The sequence below is a fragment of the Scylla paramamosain genome, chromosome 18, assembly GCF_035594125.1.
Source record: "Scylla paramamosain isolate STU-SP2022 chromosome 18, ASM3559412v1, whole genome shotgun sequence".
Classification (NCBI taxonomy): domain Eukaryota; kingdom Metazoa; phylum Arthropoda; class Malacostraca; order Decapoda; family Portunidae; genus Scylla; species Scylla paramamosain.
Genome location: NC_087168.1, coordinates 13,189,371 through 13,194,649, shown reverse-complemented (window position 1 = coordinate 13,194,649; position 5,279 = coordinate 13,189,371). Strand labels below are relative to the sequence as shown.

General features: G+C 39.9%; 1 protein-coding gene across 2 annotated transcripts in view; it reads left to right on the top strand.

Moving 5' to 3' along the window:
• The window catches only part of LOC135109129 (aquaporin-7-like), a 58,589-nt gene extending 58,014 nt beyond the window's left edge, over window positions 1-575 (top strand). For both annotated transcript variants that reach the window (XM_064020219.1, XM_064020220.1), the window contains one exon: window positions 1-575. This exon is cut by the window's left edge and continues 1,581 nt beyond it. The gene's annotated coding sequence lies outside the window, so the exon portion shown is untranslated.
• The last annotated feature ends 4,704 nt before the right edge of the window (window positions 576-5,279 follow it).

Below are 5,279 nucleotides of genomic sequence, written 5' to 3'. Positions count from 1 at the left end.
TATATATATATATATATATATATATATATATATATATATATATATATATATATATATATATATATATACACACACAAAGAATCATAATTAATACTTAAGTTTCTCATTCCCTATGTATTTTAATGTTTTCTGTTTACTCTATTTTAAGATTTATCGTTTATTTTATGTATATGTAATTATTTTCCTATGTATTTGTCTCGGTTAATCTCATTGCTGTGCATGTATTCCTATAAGCACGTATGTATGAATGTATGTATTCTTTGGTACAAAATAGAGTGTTGCTAATGTAAGGTAAATGTCTCATTATGGGAGAAAGAACATGAGAACTTCAGAAAATAAAGAAACTGCAAGAAGCCGTCATGCCTACACGTGACACTCCCTGTATGAAACATACCCACATATTTTCACTTATCATCCTCATCCATAAATTTGTCTAATCTCCTTTTAAAGCTCCCTAATCAACTTAACACTAACAATCTGATTGCTGAGTCTATTCCATTCATTTACCACTGTATTTAAGAACCAGTTCCTTCCTATCCCTTTCTAAATATAATTTTTTTCAAGCTTGAACCTATCATTTCTTGTTCTATTCTGGTTAATGATCCTGGGAATTTTACTTACACCAACCTTGTTATATCCCCTATACCACTTAAAAACCTCCATCAGGTCCCCTAGTAATCTACACCTCTCTAAGGAATGAAGATTTAAAAGCTTCAGTCATCTTTCGCAAGGAATACTCCTCATCTCCTTTATCCTTTCAATCATACTTCTTTCTACTGATTCTAAGCGACCTGTAATATTTTTTTTTTTTTTTTTTTTTTTTTATGTAGGAAGGATACTGGCCAAGGGCAACAAAAATCTAATAAAAAAAATGCCCACTGAAAATGCCAGTCCCTAAAAGGGTCAAAGCAGTGGTCAAAAATTGGTGGATAAGTGTCTTGAAACCTCCCTCTTGAAGGAATTCAAGTCATAGGAAGGTGGAAATACAGAAGCAGGCAAGGAGTTCCAGAGTTTACCAGAGAAAGGGATGAATGATTGAGAATACTGGTTAACTCTTGCGTTAGAGAGGTGGACAGAATAGGAGTGAGAGAAAGAAGAAAGTCTTGTGCAGCGAGGCCGCGGAAGGAGGGGAGGCATGCAGTTAGCAAGATCAGAAGAGCAGTTAGCATGAAAATAGCGGTAGAAGACAGCTAGAGATGCAACATTGCGGCGGTGAGAGAGAGGCTGAAGACAGTCAGTTAGAGGAGAGGAGTTGATGAGACGAAAAGCTTTTGATTCCACCCTGTCTAGAACAGCAGTATGAGTGGAACCCCCCCAGACATGTGAAGCATACTCCATACATGGACGGATAAGGCCCTTGTACAGAGTTAGCAGCTGCGGGGGTGAGAAAAACTGGCGGAGACGTCTCAGAACACCTAACTTCATGGAAGCTGTTTTAGCTAGAGATGAGATGTGAAGTTTCCAGTTCAGATTATAAGTAAAGGACAGACCGAGGATGTTCAGTGTAGAAGAGGGGGATAGTTGAGTGTCATTGAAGAAGAGGGGATAGTTGTCTGGAAGATTGTGTCGAGTTGATAGATGGAGGAATTGAGTTTTTGAGGCATTGAACAATACCAAGTTTGCTCTGCCCCAATCAGAAATTTTAGAAAGATCAGAAGTCAGGCGTTCTGTGGCTTCCCTGCGTGATATGTTTACCTCCTGAAGGGTTGGACGTCTATGAAAAGACGTGGAAAAGTGCAGGGTGGTATCATCAGCATAGGAGTGGATAGGACAAGAAGTTTGTTTTAGAAGATCATTAATGAATAATAAGAAGAGAGTGGGTGACAGGACAGAACCCTGAGGAACACCACTGTTAATAGATTTAGGAGAAGAACAGTGACCGTCTACCACAGCAGCAATAGAACGGTCAGAAAGGAAACTTGAGATGAAGTTACAGAGAGAAGGATAGAAACCGTAGGAGGGTAGTTTGGAAATCAAAGCTTTGTGCCAGACTCTATCAAAGGCTTTTGATATGTCCAAGGCAACAGCAAAAGTTTCACCAAAGTCTCTAAAAGAGGATGACCAAGACTCAGTAAGGAAAGCCAGAAGATCACCAGTCGAGCGGCCTTGACGGAACCCATACTGGCGATCAGATAGAAGGTTGTGAAGTGATAGATGTTTAAGAATCTTCCTGTTGAGGATAGATTCAAAAACTTTAGATAAGCAGGAAATTAAAGCAATAGGACGGTAGTTTGAGGGATTAGAGCGGTCACCCTTTTTAGGAACAGGTTGAATGTAGGCAAACTTCCAGCAAGAAGGAAAGGTAGATGTTGACAGACAGAGCTGAAAGAGTTTGACTAGGCAAGGTGCAAGCACGGAGGCACAGTTTCGGAGAACAATAGGAGGGACCCCATCAGGTCCATAAGCCTTCTGAGGGTTTAGGCCAGCGAGGGCATGGAAAACATCATTACGAAGAATTTTAATACGAGGCATGAAGTAGTCAGAGGGTGGAGGAGAGGGAGGAACAAGCCCAGAATCGTCCAAGGTAGAGTTTTTAGCAAAGGTTTGAGCAAAGAGTTCAGCTTTAGAAATAGATGTGATAGCAGTGGTGCCATCTGGTTGAAGTAGAGGAGGGAAAGAAGAAGAAGCAAAGTTATTGGAGATATTTTTGGCTAGATGCCAGAAATCACGAGGGGAGTTAGATCTTGAAAGGTTTTGACATTTTCTGTTAATGAAGGAGTTTTTGGCTAGTTGGAGAACAGACTTGGCATGGTTCCGGGCAGAAATATAAAGTGCATGAGATTCTGGTGAAGGAAGGCTTAAGTACCTTTTGTGGGCCACCTCTCTATCATGTATAGCACGAGAACAAGCTGTGTTAAACCAAGGTTTAGAAGGTTTAGGACGAGAAAAAGAGTGAGGAATGTACGCCTCCATGCCAGACACTATCACCTCTGTTATGCGCTCAGCACACAAAGACGGGTCTCTGACACGGAAGCAGTAGTCATTCCAAGGAAAATCAGCAAAATACCGCCTCAGGTCCCCCCAACTAGCAATATGAGGATCAGAACTACACAGATTAATCTAGATGAGGTCTGAATAAAGAGAGAGAGAGAGAGAGAGAGAGAGAGAGAGAGAGAGAGAGAGAGAGAGAGAGAGAGAGAGAGAGAGAGAGAGAGAGAGAGAGAGAGAGAGAGAGAGAGAGAGAGAGTTTCTTCGCTACTAAAATGTTCATAGCAAGTGAAGTGTATAACTGAGTGAAAGGACACACACACACACACACACACACACACACACACACACACACACACACAAATAATAATAACAATAATAATAAATAAATAAACATGAAATAAAACAAAATAAACCCACTAACGAGAATTACGAGTACTGCTGGTATTCTTAAACGCTTTGTCTTCTCATATGAAAAAATAAGAAAAAATAAATAAATAAAAAAAGCCATGCGTGTCATGAATCGGACTACAGTGTGTGTGTGTGTGTGTGTGTGTGTGTGTGTGTGTGTGTGTGTTCTTGTTGATGATGCAAAATATTTATTGGACCACCACTAAGGACACACACAAACACTCTCTCTTTCTCCCCCCCTCTCTCTCTCTCTCTCTCTCTCTCTCTCTCTCTCTCTCTCTCTCTCTCTCTCTCTCTCTCTCTCTCTCTCTCTCTCTCTCTCTCTCTCAGGCAGTGGTTGTAATGGGTTGGAGTATTGCAGACCTCTGTTTATTCTCTGATACAGCACATTTCTCGTTTTTTTTTCTTTCCCTTACAAAGAACATGCATGTATTGGAGAGAGAGAGAGAGAGAGAGAGAGAGAGAGAGAGAGAGAGAGAGAGAGAGAGAGAGAGAGAGAGAGCAACATATATCAACTTATTTTCATTTATCGGCATCAAGGTTACCCACGAGATATGGGCACTCTCCGATTTACGTACTGTACTACGTTGTTAGGTCCAATACATTGTATATAGCGTACTTCTCTCTCTCTCTCTCTCTCTCTCTCTCTCTCTCTCTCTCTCTCTCTCTCTCTCTCTCTCTCTCTCTCTCTCTCTGTTTATATGGTTATATGGATACAAATGGAAAATGTTCGTCTACTCGGTTGCTTGTCACACCAGCGGCAGGAACATTTTATTAAAAGTAGCGTTATATCAATAGTCATGCGGGAAAGTTTCTTGTAAAGCACTGTCAAGGGGAAATAAAGAAACGTGGTGCTTCTGAACGTTGTCAAGTGAGGCACTCTGCGTCTTTGGTCATTGGAGAGACGTCAGCAAGGTCACTGCGTGCTCTGCGTCTTTGGAAACGTCAGGAATATATATATATATATATATATATATATATATATATATATATATATATATATATATATATATATATATATATATATATATATATATATATATATATATTTTTTTTTTTTTTTTTTTTTTATTTATTTATTTTTTAACGGCAACACCACAACATTTAGTTTTTAGAGTTTGTTTAGTTTTGTACACACGCAGCACCAAGTCCTTCAAGAGACGCGCCAAGTTTCGATGTGGCCCTCCGCCGCTCGTTTGACGCAACTACCAGCAGCGAGCGTCACCCGGTCACTCGTCCCCGCCCTCCCAGCCCCCAAGGCACACAGCTCTGTCTCCCACTACTCTGCCTCGGAAGCCGGAAGCTGCCGCCGGCTAACATACAGTGGACGTAGACGTAACATCTGAATTTGCATCAGCATTCCCCTGATCAGGATGGTGCCTGCTGTTGTGCGAATTGTCTAACATAAATAAACAAAGGACAACTTCCGTGATGTTAACAGTTTGCATCTATCTATCCCTACCTACCTGTGGTTACAAGAGAGAGAGAGAGAGAGAGAGAGAGAGAGAGAGAGAGAGAGAGAGAGAGAGAGAGAGAGAGAGAGAGAGAGAATTATTATAGTTTATTGACAAAAAAAAAAAAGTAAATAAAAACATTGACGAACACAATATACACAACTTGTATCAACCCAAATGAATATCTATATGAATATTTAATACGATATTCCTAGTAATTTTACTGATCATTTACAAACAACTCTAGTGACGAGCCCATTATATCTTTAGGACATTATTTATATTACATAGTTTATCAAAATGATGTTCATTCATTACAATCAGTGCTCATATAAGAGAAGTTTAACATACCACACCTTGCTCTATAGTCATTTGAAAATTCACAGTACAATAAAACATGTGCCTCATCTTGTACTGCATTTGTGCTATTCATACAACCGCTGCCCTCAAAGGAAAGCCACGTTAGGGTTTGCCGTTTATAGTCTG